The sequence below is a fragment of the Bufo bufo genome, chromosome 3 (assembly GCF_905171765.1).
Source record: "Bufo bufo chromosome 3, aBufBuf1.1, whole genome shotgun sequence".
In the NCBI taxonomy this organism is placed as follows: domain Eukaryota; kingdom Metazoa; phylum Chordata; class Amphibia; order Anura; family Bufonidae; genus Bufo; species Bufo bufo.
The window spans coordinates 47,685,097-47,704,422 of record NC_053391.1 but is presented as its reverse complement, the minus strand read 5'-3'; the positions used below and the strand labels follow the sequence as shown (position 1 = coordinate 47,704,422).

General features: G+C 46.2%; 1 protein-coding gene across 2 annotated transcripts in view; it reads right to left on the bottom strand.

The window, feature by feature from the left end:
* The window catches only part of HUNK (hormonally up-regulated Neu-associated kinase), a 218,842-nt gene that overhangs the window by 23,501 nt on the left and 176,015 nt on the right, over positions 1–19,326 (bottom strand). The gene's annotated exons all lie outside the window — the stretch shown is intronic.

Genomic DNA, 19,326 nt, shown 5'->3' with positions numbered 1-19,326 from the left:
CTTTATGCATGTTGTCTTACTCCAAGCTGTATAGGCTCGAAAGCCTACTACCAATTAAGCATATTAGGTGATGTGCATCTCTGTAATGAGAAGGGGTGTGGTCTAATGACATCATAATTATTAGGCAACTTCCTTTCCTTTGGCAAAATGGGTCAAAAGAAGGACTTGACAGGCTCAGAAAAGTAAAAAATAGTGAGATATCTTGCAGAGGGATGCAGCACTCTTAAAATTGCAAAGCTTCTGAAGCGTGATCATCGAACAATCAAGCGTTTCATTCAAAATAGTCAACAGGGTCGCAAGAAGCGTGTGGAAAAACCAAGGCGCAAAATAACTGCCCATAAACTGAGAAAAGTCAAGCATGCAGCTGCCAAGATGCCACTTGCCACCAGTTTGGCCATATTTCAGAGCTGCAACATCACTGGAGTGCCCAAAAGCACAAGGTGTGCAATACTCAGAGACATGGCCAAGGTAAGAAAGGCTGAAAGACGACCACCACTGAACAAGACACACAAGCTGAAACGTCAAGACTGGGCCAAGAAATATCTCAAGACTGATTTTTCTAAGGTTTTATGGACTGATGAAATGAGAGTGAGTCTTGATGGGCCAGATGGATGGGCCCGTGGCTGGATTGGTAAAGGGCAGAGAGCTCCAGTCCGACTCAGACGCCAGCAAGGTGGAGGTGGAGTACTGGTTTGGGCTGGTATCATCATGAGCTTGTGGGGCCTATTCGGGTTGAGGATGGAGCTCAACTCCCAGTCCTACTGCCAGTTTCTGGAAGACACCTTCTTCAAGCAGTGGTACAGGAAGAAGTCTGCATCCTTCAAGAAAAACATGATTTTCATGCAGGACAATGCTCCATCACACGCGTCCAAGTACTCCACAGCGTGGCTGGCAAGAAAGGGTATAAAAGAAGAAAATCTAATGACATGGCCTCCTTGTTCACCTGATCTGAACCCCATTGAGAACCTGTGGTCCATCATCAAATGTGAGATTTACAAGGAGGGAAAACAGTACACCTCTCTGAACAGTGTCTGGGAGGCTGTGGTTGCTGCTGCACGCAATGTTGATGGTGAACAGATCAAAACACTGACAGAATCCATGGATGGCAGGCTTTTGAGTGTCCTTGCAAAGAAAGGTGGCTATATTGGTCACTGATTTGTTTTTGTTTTGTTTTTGAATGTCAGAAATGTATATTTGTGAATGTTGAGATGTTATATTGGTTTCACTGGTAAAAATAAATAATTGAAATGGGTATATATTTGTTTTTTGTTAAGTTGCCTAATAATTATGCACAGTAATAGTCACCAGCACACACAGATATCCCCCTAAAATAGCTAAAACTAAAAACAAACTAAAAACTACTTCCAATAATATTCAGCTTTGATATTAATAAGTTTTTTGGGTTCATTAAGAACATGGTTGTTGTTTAATAATAAAATTAATCCTCAAAAATACAACTAGCCTAATAATTCTGCACTCCCTGTATATATATATATATATTAGGTAAAGGACCCGACTTCGCTTGGGTATATTTAATTTATTTCATTTAATGTTTGTGTGTGTCGTTAAAAGATATCAACACTATCCACTATAACAGTAACACCTACAGAACCCTGCCCCCAAAACAGTTACTTTCACAGCCCCCCACCCCTTTACACTGACCCCCCCCCCCCACAGTGCAGCGTCCCTTAAAATTGGACCTCCACAGCAGCCCACCCCCTTAACTTTGACCTTTACAGCAGCCTTCCCCTTTAACAGTGACTTTCACAGCATACCACCCCCTTGACAGTGACCTCCACAGGGGCCCGCCCCCTTAACAGTGGCCTTTACAGCAATCTGCCCCTTAACACTGACCTCCATAGCGGACCATCCCCTTAACTGTGACCTCCACAGCAGCCGGACAGTCCGACTTTCAGACTCCCTGTCCTCCATCTGGCATAGGGCCTGAATGGACACAAGGATGTCCTTTTGAACAGGTCACTCTCATAAAGCAGCACTGTGCTGTCTGAGTGTGAGCTGCAGGGAGAAAGTCACCCTCCCTCCCACCTCTGCAGCTGACAGAAGTTGATTTTTAACCTCATTTTCTCAATCCCTGTCGGCTGAGGAGTGGGAGGGGCGTGGCCTAACCTGATCAGGGCGTGGCTTAGCGGGACCTAGAAGTTGATTTTTAACTTCATTTTTTCAAAACCTGTCGGCTGAGGAGTGGGAGGGGGCATGGCCTAACTGGATCGAGGGCGTGTCCTTTTGAACAGTTCAGTCTAAGACAGCAGCACTATGCTGTCTGAGTGTGAGCTGCAGGGAGAAAGTCACCCTCCCTCCCACCTCTGCAGCTGATAGAAGTTGATTTTTAACTTCATTTTTTAAAAACCTGTTGGCTAATAGGTGGGGGCGTGGCCTAACTGAATCGGGGCGTGGCCTAGCAGGGCCTAAGAGTTGATTTTTATCATTTAATTTTTTCAATCCCTGTCAGCTAAGGAGTGTGAGGGGGCGTGGCCTAACCAGATCATGGGCGTGGCTTAGCGGGACCTGGGGACGGGGTTTTAAGTTTGTCTTTTGAGGGTGGACACATTGTGGCAGGGGACGTGTCTGGGCGCCTTCTTACTGGCTCATTTGCATACCAGATAAACTGGATTTTCAGAGGATCTATTGCTGGCACCAGGGCACGTCTTGAAATAAGGTGCTATTAGGCTAAGGCTTTACTTCAATAGCCATTATTTTGGTGACAGATTTCCTTTAAAGCTGACCTACAGCAGTGAAAATAAATGGCTGGGTTTTTATGGAAACCTGGAGTAATGTATGTGGAGGCTGGAGGACCTGCGAGCTTCTATTGGCTGATAAGGGTCATGTGACCAAGCTTCCATTGGCTAATGCATTTTTTGGGAATATCTCGGGAACGTCCTAGAGAGCTGAGACCTGTTCTAAAACCTTCCCGGACACCTGATGTACCTGTGTGCCAAATTTCGTGATTGTAAATGCGACGGTTCGGATTCCTTTAGCGGACATACACACACACTCAGCTTTATATATTAGAAGAATATATACTGGATGGCTGCAGTCACAATTAGATTTTCTTCTGCTGTTGACCGTGTGGTTGCTCCATAATGTCTTGCACAATGCCATCAGGTCTATGAAGAGTTAATACATCGCCGTGCTCTCACCTTCTCTGTCAAAAATATCCTCAGCAAACATTCTCTAGAAATAATTTCTATTCTTGTAGCTAATCAAGACAAAGAGGGGAATCTTATAGCGACATCCACGTCTTCATTTCTGGAAAGAAGATGCAGGCCAGTTACTATGGCAACTGTGGCTCTGATTTCGCTTTCTTCATTAAAGTGAAACTGCACCCAAAAGAGTAAGAGGCATCTTAAAACAAGATTACGTAATGGCCGCTATTATGTAAGTGTGTTTAATAATTGAAGGAGAAGCTTCGTCTTTCTGTAATGGAATGCAAAATATGTCTTCTGTATACATTTCTAGTATAATGAATTATTCATATTTATATGACCCTGGAGGGCCAGTAATGACAGCTCTGCAGCCGTATGTTTGCTGTTTATGTGAGGGATATTAGCTCCTCCAGAGCAGGAGAAGGTCCATTAGGCTAGGTTCACATCTGTGTCAGTGGTTTCACCACAAGCCTCTGTTGTTTTTTTCCGATAAAATGACTGACGCCATAACAGCAACCCATTGTAGTCAGTGGGGTGTGTCGGTGTTCGGCATGTTGTAATTTATGCTTTTCTTTTTCCATTACAGAACACAAAAATGGAATTGGGGATGCAGTTAGAAACCTAGGGTAAGGTCTCAAGCTCTGAGCCATAACTAGGCCACCATGAAGACTCTGACTGACTATGTACTTAAAGGCTATGTACAATTTTGGGGGCAATTTTTTTTATTATTGCATTGTACTCATTTTTAACTAAAATTTAATTTTTTCAATTGGTCTTTATTAAAAATGTTGAACCCTTTTCTCTGTGCAGACTTGAGTTTCTCTAGTAGTCTGCTGTCTGTTTTCACTGTGTTCCGCCAGGCAGCTCAGCTGATGGCTCCTTATCTCTGATCTATGACGATATAAACACTCATTATAGCTCAGTTCTTCCTGTGACACAAATGAACATGAGGGGCAACCAAAAGCAGCTACATGTTCAATAGTTGATTTGCTTTGTTGGATTTTATTTTGGTCATTGTTGGATGTTTTAGCTGGAAAGTCTTTTACTTTGGCTTTGTATCTTTGCTCTCGTTGCCTAAGGTGTCTCATGCACAGGTCCTACTCATTCACAAGATTGATTGAGTGTTATTTGTATATAACTATCTGCAGGATAACAAAGGTGCAGAGACACTTTACATTCCATTTTCTTTTGCATTTGTACCATAGGTCGCAAACCTATTAGCTAATAACTACAAAGGGTAAAGTGTGTAAGTTTTAATTTCTTCCAGAGCCATTTTAGAAATGTCACCAGCGACCTTCCCATCCTTCCCATAAATACATAACTGTAGTTCACCTGATTAAAACTCAGTTTTTGTTTTGTTGATCCGAGGGTCCGTTTCCGAGTTCTGATAATTTTTCTTAATATGCAAATTAGGCCTTTGGTGCAATGAGGGCGTCAGCATTGCTTTTGTTGTATCCAAGCTCCGCTCATTTCTGTGGCCAGCTCCTCCAAGTCTGCTTTTATTGACAGGGCACAGGCAGTGGCAAAGCAAAAAAGGAGCTAAATATATGTAACAATGAAAAGATCATGATCGAGATATCAGTGAACTGAGCGCTGAGCAGTTGAAGTGCTGATTCCCAGGGTATCTGACGGAATCTCGGGAGTGAGTCTGCAGCGAATTGCACCAGATTCCCCGAATCCTGTCAAATTTACCGTGTTTAAATACCATGGCAATAAATGACAAGATCTGATAAAGCTCAAATCTCCACATACTTAGCATAGGGACATTGGGGCTATAGCATAATAATGTTATGCATTTGCGGGCCATGAACAAGGATTCACAGAGAAAACTCATCATATAGTAATCACAGATTTCAACGTCCAGTAGACCTATACCTCGGGAACATGGGGGACTGAGATGGACAGTAAAGTTGTAAGGGTCCTGGTGACTGACATCCAAAATGTCACAATGGGATTGCAAGACCATATCATGTGCCAGAAGTCTGCATCCAGTACTTGGCAACTTGGGCAAGCAGTGGAGGAGATCCTGCCCATTGTGAAATATCTGACCTGGGTGAGATATATATGGTGGATATATAACTGAATGAGTTATTGACTGATACTTTAAGGTGTGATTTTAATAAATCATCTATCGAGGAATCCATGAGTGTTGGAATTTGTGTTATCCATTTACCAGTTACCGCCAGGGGGGACGAAAGAAAGTTTGTTTTGAAGCCTTTAGGGCCTTGAGTCTTGAACACCTATTAGCAGGTAGTGTGAAAATGGACTATCTGGAATGGGGAACTGGACTCTGACCGCAGATCTAAGCTGTAAATAAGAAAAGAATGGTGTTCTAGAGATTTCAAACTTGTTCATCAGGTCCGTGAAGTGCATTTTAACTAAGTATATCTCCTGGATAGTGTACCCCAACAGTCTACCAAATCTCAACCATTTGAATATTGAGAAGGTGTGATAAACATGGGTTATTCCATAGAGGCATATCGTCAATGATGGCATTAAAGTGGGCAAGTATCTTGGTTTCTGTCCAAAACAATTGTGCAGTCTTATGTAGGGGAAGGAGTGGCTTTGAAATCAAGGTGGGTTGGTCCGAGAGTGTCCACATAGTGTACAAGTCTAAATAATATCCCAGAAAGTATTCGGAGGAGTGTAGAGAAGTCTGAATAATCCAAAAGTAGAGATGTCGTACTTATCCCGCTAAATAGTAAAATAGTAAAAAATAGTAATAGTCTGAAAGAACCATGCCATCCCAGGGTTCTGGGTGCCGTAAGATTTCCAAACTCAGTTTGGAGCGGGAATTTCCCCAGATAAAGGGTCTAGTGACGGAATCTAATTCTCGAGATAGCCTTTTAGGAATAGGTACTGCAGAATGAAACACATAAAGACATTTTGGTAGAATAATTTTATCAGATTAATTTGGGTAGCAACCGAAAGGGGACGAGATTTCCAGACTTTAAATTCAGGAGAGAATTGGAGAAAGGAGATAGATGTTGCATTGTAGAGTTAATACTATCTATATTTTTTTTAAATGTATATAATCCTGCAATTTTCACAGTGGCCACTAATAATAAGAATAAGTATCACCTCTGCATAGATAACACAGGATCCACCATTCACAATAGGTGATAGCACAGCTTATCTACTCTCTCTTGACCTCTGCAGAGGTCACAGAGCATGCCTATAAAACTTCCCCATAGAAGTCAATAAGGTCCCCTCCTGTCCACATGTAGCTGCTCTCAAGACAGTGTGAAAACTGCATGAGTATATACAGTTTATTTTATATATAGATAGTGACATGGAAAAATAGAAATACACCCAAGATCCTAAAAATAATTACATAAAACGTAATTTCAACAATAGGTCATTTTCTGATGGCACATTCCCTTTAAAAAACTCTGTATGAACATGCCCTACGGGTCTGTTATGTGTTCCAAAGCAAGGAGCCAAGTGCCAGCCTAGTGCCAGAAGCCACTCATTAGTTCTGAAACTGGTGCCAGTTCCAGTAACACTATTATATCCTTTGCACCATTGCTTCTTATAACACTGTATTATAAGGGTATTTTTATATACTGATTGGTTCTGTCTAGGGTTGAGCGAACCCGAACTGTAAAGTTCTGGTTCGTACTGAACTTTAGGATTTTTGGACACCCTACCCGAACTTTTCATTAAAAGTTTGGGTTTGGGTTCGGTGTTCGGCGAGTTAATGGCACTTTTTGAAAGGCTGCAGAGCAGCCAATCAACAAGCATTTAACTTGTGTGCCCTTAGAACCTACTAATGGCATGGCTGTGATTGGCCAGTGCAGCATATGACCCAGCCTTTATATAAGCTGAAGTCATGTAGCGCTGCACGTCACTTTGCTCTGATTAGTGTAGGGATAGGATGCTGCTGCTGTGAGGGAGAGAATAGGAAAGAATCTTTAATCAGAAGTGCTTGTTAACTCAGCGATCTACATAGATTTTCTTTTGTGGGTGCAGTGCACAATCTTTTTACCCAGCCCTGAGCCCAGTGACACAGAAAAACAACTTTTATCCGTCTGTTAGTTAGGTGGGCGTTGGCGGCCATTTTATGCAAATTCAGTGCACCAGCACAGCATATGTGCATTTGTGACAGTCAAATAGAAGCTTGAAATACTGCAATTATATTCTGGGTTTAAAAAAATCACCCATTTTTTGCAAGATCCTACATCTGGGGCCTTTGCAGCATTTGTCAGTGTGAAATACAAGCTTGAAATACTGCAATAATTTTCTGGGTTTAAAAAAGCACCCATTTTGCCAATACCCTACATCTGGGGCCTATGCTGCATTTGTTAGTGTGAAATACAAGCTTGAAATACTGCAATACTATTCTGGGTTTAAAAAAAACACCCATTTTTGGCAATATCCTACATCTGGTGCCTTTGAAGCATTTGTCAGTGTGAAATACAAGCTTAAAATACTGCAATAATTTTCTGAGTTTAAAAAAACACCCATTTTTGTCAATACCCTACATCTGGGGCCTATGCTGCATTTGTTAGTGTGAAATACAAGCTTGAAATACTGCAATAATTTTCTGGGTTTAAAAAAACACCAATTTTTGGCAAAATACTAAATTTGCGGCCTTTGCTGCATCTGTCAGTGTTAAATACAAGCTTGAAATACTGCAATAATTTTCTGGGTTTAAAAAAACACAGATTTTTGTCAATACCTTACATCTGAGGCCTATGCTGCATTTGTCAGTGTGAAATACAAGCTTGAAATTCTGCAATATTCTTGGTTTAAAAAAACACCAATTTTTTTGCAATATCCTACATCTGGTGCCTTTGCAGCATTTGTCAGTGTGAAATACAAGCTTGAAATACTGCAATAATTTTCTGGGTTTAAAAAAACTATTTTTTTTGGCAAAATACTAAATTTGCAGCCTTTGCTGCATCTGTCAGTGTGAAAAGCGTTAGATACTGCTGTTATATTCTGTTATTAAAAAAACACCCATTTTGGGCAAAATACAAAATTTGTGGCGTTTGCTGCATCTGTCAGTGTGAAATACAAGCTTGAAATACTGCAATAATATTCTGGGTTTAAAAAAAACTCCCATTCTTGGCAATACCCTACATCAGGGGCCTTTTCAGCATTTGTCAGTGTGAAATACAAGCTTGAAATACTGCAATAATTTTCTGGGTTTAAAAAAGCACTCATTTTTGGCAATACCCTACATCTGGGGCCAATGCTGCATTTGTTAGTGTGAAATACAAGCTTGAAATACTGCAATAATTTTCTGGTTTTAAAAAAACATTTTTTTTTAGCAAAATACAAAATTTGCGGCCTTTGCTGCATCAGTCAGTGTGAAATACACGCGTTAGATACTGCTGTTATCTTCTGTTATTAAAAAAACACCCATTTTGGGCAAAATACTAAATTTGCGGCCTTTGCTGCATCTGTCAGTGTGAAATACACGCGTTAGATACTGCTGTTATATTCTGTCATTTAAAAAAAACATTTTGGGCAAGATCCTAAATTTGCGGAGAATGAGGGGAGCAAATAAGGGACATGGTCGTGGTGCTGCTGGTGGAGGTCCTGTTGCAGGGAGAGGACGTGTTCGATCTGTGCCAGCTACAAGCACAAGTGAAACACCTTCCTCAGGTGCGAGTAGGCGACAGAACCTTCAGCGTTATTTGGTCAGGCCTAATGCGGCTCTACGAATGGTGAGGCCAGAACAAGTACAGGCGATAGTAGATTGGGTTGCTGACAGTGCCTCCAGTTCCTTCACATTGTCTTCCACCCAGTCTCCTGCTGAAAGATCAGAGTTGGCACCTGCAGCCGATGTCCATCAGTCTTTCACCTCACCCCCTTGCAAATCAGCAAAGCAGTCTGAGCCCCAAGTCATGCAACAGTCTCTTCTGCTTTTTGATGACTCTGCTAGCAGGGTTTCCCAGGGCCATCCACATAGCCCTGCCCCAGAAGTGGAAGAGATTGAGTGCACCGATGCCCAACCACTTATGTTTCAAGATGTTTCAAGATGAGTACATGGGAGGACCACCGCAGCACGTCTCGGATGATGACGAAACACAGGTGCCAACTGCTGTGGCTTTCTGCAGTGTGCAGACCGACAAGGAGGGCAGGCGTGAAGACTGGGTGGAAGATGATGTGGAGGACGATAAGGTCCTTGACCCCACATGGAATCATGGTCATGCGAGTGACCTGTCTAGTTCGGAGGAAGAGGCGGTGGTCGCACAGAGCCACCAGCACAGCAGAAGAAGGAGCAGGGTGCAAAAGCGGAGCGGCAGTCCCCTAGACAGTACGCCTGCTACTGCCCAATACAGCTCCAAGGAGTTCCCTGGCGTCGTAGTTCTTCATACAATGTGCTGACGACAAGACACGAGTGGTTTGCACGCTGTGCAATCAGAGCCTGAAGCGAGGCATAAACGTTCTCAACCTTAGCACAACCTGCATGACCAGGCATCTAAGTGCAAAGCACGAGCTGCAGTGGAGTAAACACCTCAAAAACCAAGAAAGGTCTCTGGCTCCTCCTGCTTCCTTTTCTGCTGCAGTCTCGGCCTCTTCATCCACCTCTGGAGTGACAGTGGCACCTCCACCCCGCAAACAGAGGATCTGCCAGCAACACTACCACCTGGGTCACGAAGCATCTCCACAATGTCCCACGGAAGCGTTCAGCTCTCCATCTCCCAAACACTGGAGAGGAAGAGGAAGTACCCCTCTACCCACCCGCGATCCTCGGCCCTGAATGCCAGCATTTCAAAATTACTGGCCTTTGAAATGCTGTCATTCCGTCTGGTGGAGACAGAGAGTTTTAAAAGCCTTATGGCGGTGGCTGTCCCACAGTACATCGTGCCCAGCCGCCACTACTTTTCCAGACGAGCCATCCCTTCCCTGCACAACCAAGTGGGGGACAAAATCAGGTGTGCTCTGCGCAACGCCATCTGTGGCAAGGTCCACCTAACTATGGATACGTGGACCAGTAAGCACGGTCAGGGACATTATATCTCCCTAACAGCACACTGGGTAAATGTAGTGGCGGCTGGGCCTGAGGCGGATAGCAGTTTGGCGCATGTCCTTACACCACCGAGGATTGTATGGTGCTTCTCTTTGCCTCCTGTTGCTTCCTCCTCCTACTCCGCTTCCTCATCCTCTACCGCCTCCTTCACCACCAACTTCAGCACAGCCAGGGGTAAACGACAGCAGGCATTTTTAAACCGTATCTATTTGGGGGACAAACCCCACACCGCGCAGGAGCTGTGGACGGGCATGGAACAACAGAACGATGAGTAGTTGGTGCCAGTGAGCCTCAAGCCCAGCCTGGTGGTGTGCGATAATGGGTGAAATCTCGTAGCAGCTTTGGGACTAGCCGGTTTGATGCACATACCTTGCTTGGCGCATGTGCTGAATTTGGTGGTGCAGAGGTTCCTTAAAAATTACCCCGATATGTCAGAGTTGCTGCAGAAAGTGCGGGCCATCTGTGCGCTATTTTGGTGTTCTCACCCTGCTGCTGCTCGCCTGTCAGCGCTGCAGCGTAACTTCGGCCTTCCCGCACACCGCCTCATATGCGACGTGCCCACAAGGTGGAACTCCACCTCGCACATGCTGGCCAGACTGTGCGAGCAGTAGCAGGCGATAGTGGAGTTTCAGCTGCAGCACACACGGGTGAGTCGCTCGGCGGAACAGCACCACTTCACCACCAATGACTGGGCCTCCATGCGAGACCTGTGTTCCTTGTTGCGCTGTTTCGAGTACTCCACCAACATGGCCAGTACTGATAACGCCGTTCTCAGCGCTACTATCCCACTTCTATGCTTCCTTCAAAAAAACGCTTCTGGCGATGATGGAAGAGGATGTGGCACAGGAGGAGGAGGAGGAAGAGGGATCATTTCATAGGGTTTACGGCCAGTCATTCACAAGTGGCTCTGAGGGTGGGTTCCTGCACCCGCAAATGCCAGGTACACAATTGTCCAGCCAGGGAACCGTTGTGGAGGATGAGGAGGAGGAGATGGAGGAGGAACCGTGTTCACAGCAGGGTGGCACCCAAACCAGCTCATGGCCATCACTGGTGCGTGACTGGTGGGATACAGAGGACACAGACGATACACCTCCCACAGAGAACAGCTTGTCGTTGCCTCTGGGCAGCCTGGCACACATGAGCGATTACATGCTGCAGTGTCTCCGCAACAACCGCAAAGTTGCCCACAATTTAACTTGTGCTGATTACTGGGTGGCCACGCTGCTGGATCCCCGTTACAAGGACAACGTACCGTCCTTAATTCCGTCACTGGAGCGTGATCGTAAGGTGCGCGAGTACAAGCGCACGCTGGTAGACGCGCTGCTGGTGGTATTGTAGTGTACGGGGACTGTAATGCCCGTCACTACAAAAGGGTCACTTGGTGTGCTGTCGTCTCCCCTTACTTATGGGGAAGTTGGTATATGTCATCTTTATAAAATGTCATGTAATGTAATGCTATGTATTTCCCTGTTACTGTGAAACTTTCATGTACAGGCCTGCTAGGGGTGTCATTCCAGCTTCTGGTCATTAGAGGGAGCTAGGGAGCCCTAGTTTATATAAGGCCCAGTCAGGGAAGGGAAAGTGAGTCTGGAGCCTGAGTTCAGAAGTTTCTAGAGCCTGAGGAAGCTGAGAGGGACAGAGGCAAGCCAAGGAAAGCAAGAGGTACTTAAGTCCACAGAGGAGGTACTTTATATAGATAAAACCAAGGATATACGCCAGAGCAGGGCATTGGACCTTGGAGAAGAGTTTCTATGTTCCAGGATCAGTCAGGAATAGAGTGCAAGCGGCCTGTACTGCAAGTCCTGAGTTAAACACTCTGAAGTCACCTTGCTGTAACTGTATTGCCTGCATCAACTGTATTGAAATATCGACGGTATGCAAAGGAACTGCGTTTCCGTTATTGTCCCTATATTCATGATAACTACTAAAGTTGGAGTTCTGCTTTAACCTCACGTGTTCCTCAGTTATTCCTGCTATCAGCAAACGGCGTGCCACCGTTTAATTGGCACTGGCGTCACGAACATTTCCTATCATCACCTGCCCTTGCAGAGAGTCAGCCGTCTCAGGTCAGTGTCTATTGCACTACAACACCCAGGGACATTTACAAACACAACTTGAGTACGCTGCACCTCTCTTTTGGCGTCACGAACAGGATACGCACGCTTTCTAGTGCAAGAAGCGTGAACTTTGTGCCTTATACCGTTGCCCTGTGACCAAAGTGACAAACTACCCGTTTATTTCAAGTGGACTTTGTGAACTGAAAAACATACCCAAAGTGTACCAAAAACCTCCAAAAAGCGCTGTGCAGTGTTGCGCTATCAAGAGGAAGAAAATCACCGCATTGGAGTGTGGTTTTGTGGACTTTACAACAACCCTGCTATCTGTCAGGGAATGGTGACCAAGATGGCCACCAGCCGCCTGGAGTAAAGTTTCCCGCGCTGCTGAGGACCTTCGTGGGCGGATCCCTGCAAAGACTCAGAGAATCCCGCCCCTCGTCATCATCGCACCGCCGCGGCCCTGCTTCTCCTACGTCACCGCGTTCTCAGGACGTCCGGAATCTCGCGAGACTTGGCCTGCGCAAGCCCGGCGATACCGGTAAGCACCTGTAACCGGAGGGAAGGGGAGTGTTCCGGCCCCTTTAGTCGCCAGCGGCCACCTCTCAATAGACTACCATGTCAGAGCCGGGAGTGCCTGAGCAGCCGGCCCCGGGAGAGCTTGCGGCTCCTAATCATCCTACAGCCCCCAGCATGATGCCCTTTACCATGCCTTACTATTTCGGGGCCCCATGGTTCCCCCGCTACAGGGGAGAGACCCATACCCTAAGGGACTTTAAAGAAAAGTTGCTGGCACTATTCCGACTGTACCCTATAAATGCCGACCAGCAAATGGAAATCCTGCTGGCGCAACTGGAGGGAGCTGCCCGCAGGGAAGTGTTATCCTGGCCTGCTACTGAGCGGAGTACTCTAGAACAGATCTTCACTAGTGATGTCGCGAACATAAAATTTTCAGTTCGCGAACAGCGAACGCGAACTTCCGCAAATGTTCGCGAACTGGCGAACCGGGCGAACCGCCATAGACTTCAATAGACAGGCGAATTTTAAAACCCACAGGGACTCTTTCTGGCCACAATAGTGATGAGAAAGTTGTTTCAAGGGGTCTAACACCTGGACTGTGGCATGCCGGAGGGGGATCTATGGCAAAACTCCCATGGAAAATTACGTAGTGGACGCAGAGTCGGGTTTTAATCCATAAAGGGCATAAATCAACTAACATTCCTAAATTGTTTGGAATAACGTGCTTTAAAACATCCAGTGTGTGTATACGATCAGGTATGATGTTGTATCGATCAGGTAGTGTAAGGGTTACGCCCGCATCACAGACATTGACAGACCAAACTCCCCTTTTAATGCACCGCAAACAGTTCATTTGCACAACCGCAAACTCCCCATTTGCACAAGGTTGGATACCAAGCTAGCCACGTCCCGGTGATGTCATTGAAGGTTTCTTCCTCCACCCAGCCACGTACAACACCAAGGGTCCCCGAAAGGTCAATTGAATTGATTTTTCGAACGGGGAGATGGTTAAAAAAACGCTGGCTCCCTCCCCTTTGTTTTTATCCACGGTGACTGCGTCTGCGCCGTGCAATTTACTGTCACACCCGATATGAGTGGTATTTTCTGTAGTACTATTCTCATCAGTTTAATCCCTCTAACGTCCCCGACTCCCCAATCTGGGGGCCATTTATTAAACAGATTTTTCGGACGGGGAGATGGTTAAAAAAACGCTGGCTCCCTCCACTCTGTTTTAATCCACGGTGACTGCGTCTGCGCCGTGCAATTTACTGTCACACCCGATATGAGTGGTATTTTCTGTAGTACTATTCTCATCAGTTTAATCCCTCTAACGTCCCCAATCTGGGTGCCATTTATTGAATAGATTTTTCGAACGGGGAGATGGTATCAGTGGTTGGCACTGGCAGTGGGCACACTACAGTCAGTAGAAGCGGGCCTGACACACACTGGCAGCAGGCAAGCAACTGAAATTACACTAAAGTGTAAAAATTAAATGCCTTATTTATCGGCAAGCTACTGTGCCACCCGGTATGAGTGGTTGGCACTGGCAGTGGGCACACTACAGTCAGTGGAAGAGGGCCTGACACACTGACTGGCAGCAGGCAAGCAACTGAATTTAGACTACTGTCTAAAAATTAAATGCCTTATTTATCGGCAAGCTACTGTGCCACCCGGTATCAGTGGTTGGCACTGGCAGTGGGCACACTACAGTCAGTGGAAGCGGGCCTGACACACACTGGCAGCAGGCAAGCAACTGAAATTACACTAAAGTGTAAAAATTAAATGCCTTATTTATCGGCAAGCTACTGTGCCACCCGGTATCAGTGGTTGGCACTGGCAGTGGGCACACTACAGTCAGTGGAAGCGGGCCTGACACACACTGGCAGCAGGCAAGCAACTGAAATTACACTAAAGTGTAAAAATTAAATGCCTTATTTATCGGCAAGCTACTGTGCCACCCGGTATCAGTGGTTGGCACTGGCAGTGGGCACACTACAGTCAGTGGAAGAGGGCCTGACACACACTGGCAGCAGGCAAGCAACTGAATTTAGACTACTGTCTAAAAATTAAATGCCTTATTTATCGGCAAGCTACTGTGCCACCCGGTATCAGTGGTTGGCACTGGCAGTGGGCACACTACAGTCAGTGGAAGCGGGCCTGACACACACTGGCAGCAGGCAAGCAACTGAATTTAGACTACTGTCTAAAAATTAAATGCCTTATTTATCGGCAAGCTACTGTGCCACCCGGTATCAGTGGTTGGCACTGGCAGTGGGCACACTACAGTCAGTTGAAGTCGGCCTGACACACACTGGCAGGCAACTAACCTTAGATTAAAGTGTAAAAATTAAGTGCCTATTTTTTAAGCAAAGTCCTGTGCCACTCGGGATGACAGGGGTGGGCACTGGCAGTGGGCACACTACAGTCAGTTGAAGTCGGCCTGACACACACTGGCAGGCAACTAACCTTAGATTAAAGTGTAAAAATGAAGTGCCTATTTTTTAAGCAAAGTCCTGTGCCACTCGGGATGACAGGGGTGGGCACTGGCAGTGGGCACACTACAGTCAGTTGAAGTCGGCCTGACACACACTGGCAGGCAACTAACCTTAGATTAAAGTGTAAAAATGAAGTGCCTATTTTTTAAGCAAAGTCCTGTGCCACTCGGTATGACAGGGGTGGGCACTGGCAGTGGGCACACTACAGTCAGTGGAAGTCAGCCTGACACACACTGGCAGGCAACTAACCTTAGATTAAAGTGTAAAAATTAAGTGCCTTTTTTTAAGCAAAGTCCTGTGCCACACGGAATGACAGGGGTGAGCACTGGCAGTGGGCACACTACAGTCTGTGGGCCTGCAGCTCCTCACACACAGGCAGGCCAGGCAACTGCAATATGTATATAAAGGAAAAAAAAAAAGCAGACTAATGTTGCAGCCCTAAAAAGGGCTTTTTGGGGTGCTGTCAGGACGCTGTCCTTACAGCAGAGATCAGATGAGTCTTTCAGGACTGCAGTGGACACTGAATTCACTAGCCTAGCTATCGATTTCCCAATTAAATCAGCAGCAGTTACAGTCTCCCTCCTCTCACTAAGACTGCAGCTTCAGAATGAATCTAAAATGGATGCTGTGCAGGAGGTGGGAGGGTCTGGGAGGGAGGGTATGCTGCTGATTGGCTGGAATGTGTCTGCTGACTGTGAGGTACAGGGTCAAAGTTTGCTCAATGATGATGTATAGGGGGCGGACCGAACATCGCATGTGTTCGCCCGGCAGAGGCGAACGCGAACAAGCTATGTTCGCCGGGAACTGTTCGCCGTCGGATAGTTCGGGCCATCTCTAATCTTCACCCGCCTCAGAGCCACTTTTGAAACTAGGACTGCCTCAGAGATAAAGATGCACTTCTTTGGCAAGAAACAGAAGTCCGGTGAGTCCCTCCGTGACTATGCCCTATCACTTCAGGAGGCTTTAGGGGCTGTAATTCAGATAGATCCCAAAGAGGCTGATAACCGGGACCAGACCCTAAGGGAACAATTTATCACCGGGGTGTCTAGTGAGCAAATAAGGACTCAATTAAAGATGCTGTCCGCCCAGCACCCTAACAGTGCCTTTCTGGACTTTAAAGAACTGGCTATAAAAATTCTGGGGTCAGCAGTATCTACGGAGTTAAGCACCCCACCTGAGTCATCAGCCTGCAGGCCAAAACCGCTTATCACTAACCGAGCTGAGGCCGGTCAAGCTGTTCAAGTGTCAGCTACCGATACTATTGCCATGCTGACAGAGCAAGTAAATCACCTCACTAAAAGTCTAGAGAAAGTGTGCAGAAAAATAGAGGAATGGGAAAAACCCATAATGACAGAAGAAGAATTCCTGTCACCTCCTAGGCCGTTCCCACCTCCTTACCAAGAGACTCACCCCAGGGATCCTGGGAGGCGTAATAGAGATCGTAAGCGGCCCGTGTGTACATACTGCAAAAAGCTGGGACACACAGAATCCACGTGCTGGCAGTTAAACGGGCAACCCCTGAGGCTGAGGACCACCCCTCGGGAGGTAGAACACTAGGTCCAGAGGATCCAAATTGGATGCCACGGTATGTAGGATCCCATCCTAAAATCAATATAGAGATCAACGGGGTCCCCTTTGAAGCCCTATTAGATACTGGGTCTCAAGTCACTACTATTCAGCTGCCTGCATTTGAAAAGTTCTGGGACACCAACCAGTTAACCCAGCCGCCTGAATCCTGGGTGGAGATTATCGCCAGCAATGGCAAACCAGTAAAGATTCACGGATACTGGGAACCCACCCTGCAGGTGGGAGAAGTAACCTTGCCTCAACAGGGGGTGATAGTAGTACAGGCCGGCGACAGAGGAGGACATCCTGTAATTCTAGGCACCAATGTCTTCAAAAACTGTTATTCAGAAATACTTGCCGTATTACATCAGACTTTGCCCACTGCTTCCTCTGCTTCCAGGAGGGTGATTCAAAAGACTATTACTGTGTTAAGTGCCCAGCAGAGGTTTGCTAATGGGAAAGGAGAAATTTGTACTGCCAGGATTAGTGATATTAAGCCTGTGACTTTGCCTCCTAATTCTCAAACTCTTTTATGGTGTCGTGCTGTCCTGGGAGTCCAAGGCCGAGATTATCCAGCCCTGGTGGAACCAATCCAGATGGAGGACTATCCTTATGTGAGAGCTGCCAAGTGCCTGGTGAACGTCTCCCAAGGTAAAGTACCTGTCCGTCTGATTAACCTGAGTGATCATCCTGTGGCGCTTAGTAAGCATTGCCGTGTTGCCCAGCTTTCTCAGGTATCCTTCCAAGACATCATTCGTCTTCCAGTGACAGAAAAGCCGCCAGCCGCAGTCAGCGGATGCTCGCCGGTGACCCAGCCACAAGTGCCCTGGTGGGAAGAGCTCCATGTCGGGGACGAGAATACCCCCCAACAACAACAAGAAGGGATTATACAGCTTGTCAAAGAGCACCACCAGGCCTTCAGTAAGCATGCTACTGACTATGGAGAGGTTAGTGCCGTACAACACACCATACCCACTGGCTCTCATCCTCCTATCAAGGAGAGATATAGACCCTTACCGCCTACTTCATATCAGACTGTAAAGGAAATGATCCAAGAGATGAAAGACTCTAATGTAATCCGGGACAGCCGTAGTCCGTGGGCTGCACCCCTGGTCCTTGTAAAGAAGAAGGACGGTGGTATCCGTTTCTGTGTGGATTATAGGAAAATTAATCAAATAACCCACAAAGATGCATACCCACTGCCCCGCATTGAGGAGTCACTAACTGCTTTGGGCTCCTCTGCCTATTTCTCCACATTGGACTTGACCAGTGGCTACTGGCAAGTACCCATGGCCCCTGCAGATAGGGAAAAGACTGCTTTCACTACTCCCATGGGCCTGTTCGAATTCAATTGTATGCCGTTCGGGCTATGTAATGCCCCAGGAGCTTTCCAGAGACTAATGGAACGGTGTTTGGGTCACAAAAACTTCGAAACAGTGCTGCTGTATCTAGATGATGTCATTGTGTACTCCAAAACGTATAAAGACCATCTGAAACATTTGGCAGAGGTATTTGAAATCCTGATCAAATATGGTTTGAAGGTAAAGCCATCCAAGTGTCACCTGCTCAAACCTGCAGTAAGATACCTGGGGCATGTGGTAAGCGGAGAAGGCGTGCAACCTGACCCTGATAAGCTAGCGGCTGTCCGTAATTGGCCGGTTCCTACTACTGTCAAGGAAGTGAGGGGTTTCCTGGGTTTCGCAGGCTACTATAGGCGTTTTATCCCCCATTTTGCTCAAATAGCTGATCCTATCCAGGAGCTCTTGAGGGGGCAACCCAAAAAGAGTCCTAGAACTCCTGTGCCCATTGAGTGGAATGAGGAAAGAGAGATAGCGTTCCAATTGCTAAAAAAGAAACTGACCGAGCCTCCTGTGTTAGGTTATCCAGATTATAGCGAGCCTTTACATCTTTATACCGATGCTAGCAAGCGAGGACTGGGAGCTGTGTTAGCCCAAATCCAAGAGGGGAAAGAGAGAGTGATAGCATATGCAAGCCGCTCCCTGAAAGGAGCTGAGAAAAATGACCAGAATTATAGTTCCTTCAAACTAGAGTTCCTGGCATTGGTGTGGGCGGTGACGGAAAAATTCAAGGATTATCTGGCCGCCACCCCGTTCATTGCATTCACTGACAATAACCCTCTGGCACATCTAAATACAGCTAAATTGGGGGCCTTGGAGCAGAGATGGGCCTCTCGCCTTGCCAACTATGATTTCTCTGTAAAATATCGTGCTGGACGTACTAATGATAACGCTGATGCTTTATCCAGGCTTCCCACAGAGACAGCTCCTGATGATGTGCGAGATGCTTGGGAAGATGTAGAGATGCCGGCTTTCTATAACAAATTTGCTCAACAGGATCAGGCTCGAGCTACCAATAACAGAGCTGCAGTTCCTTCATCCTCCAGTAGGCCTGAACCTAAAGAAGAAAGGTGGGTGAAACTACAGTCTGAAAGTAGAGTGCTGGGTGAGTTGTTGGACTTCATTACTAGTGGCAGAGCCCCTGAGAGGATTCGGCGTAAGAGTGCAGATCCTGAGCTCATCAAA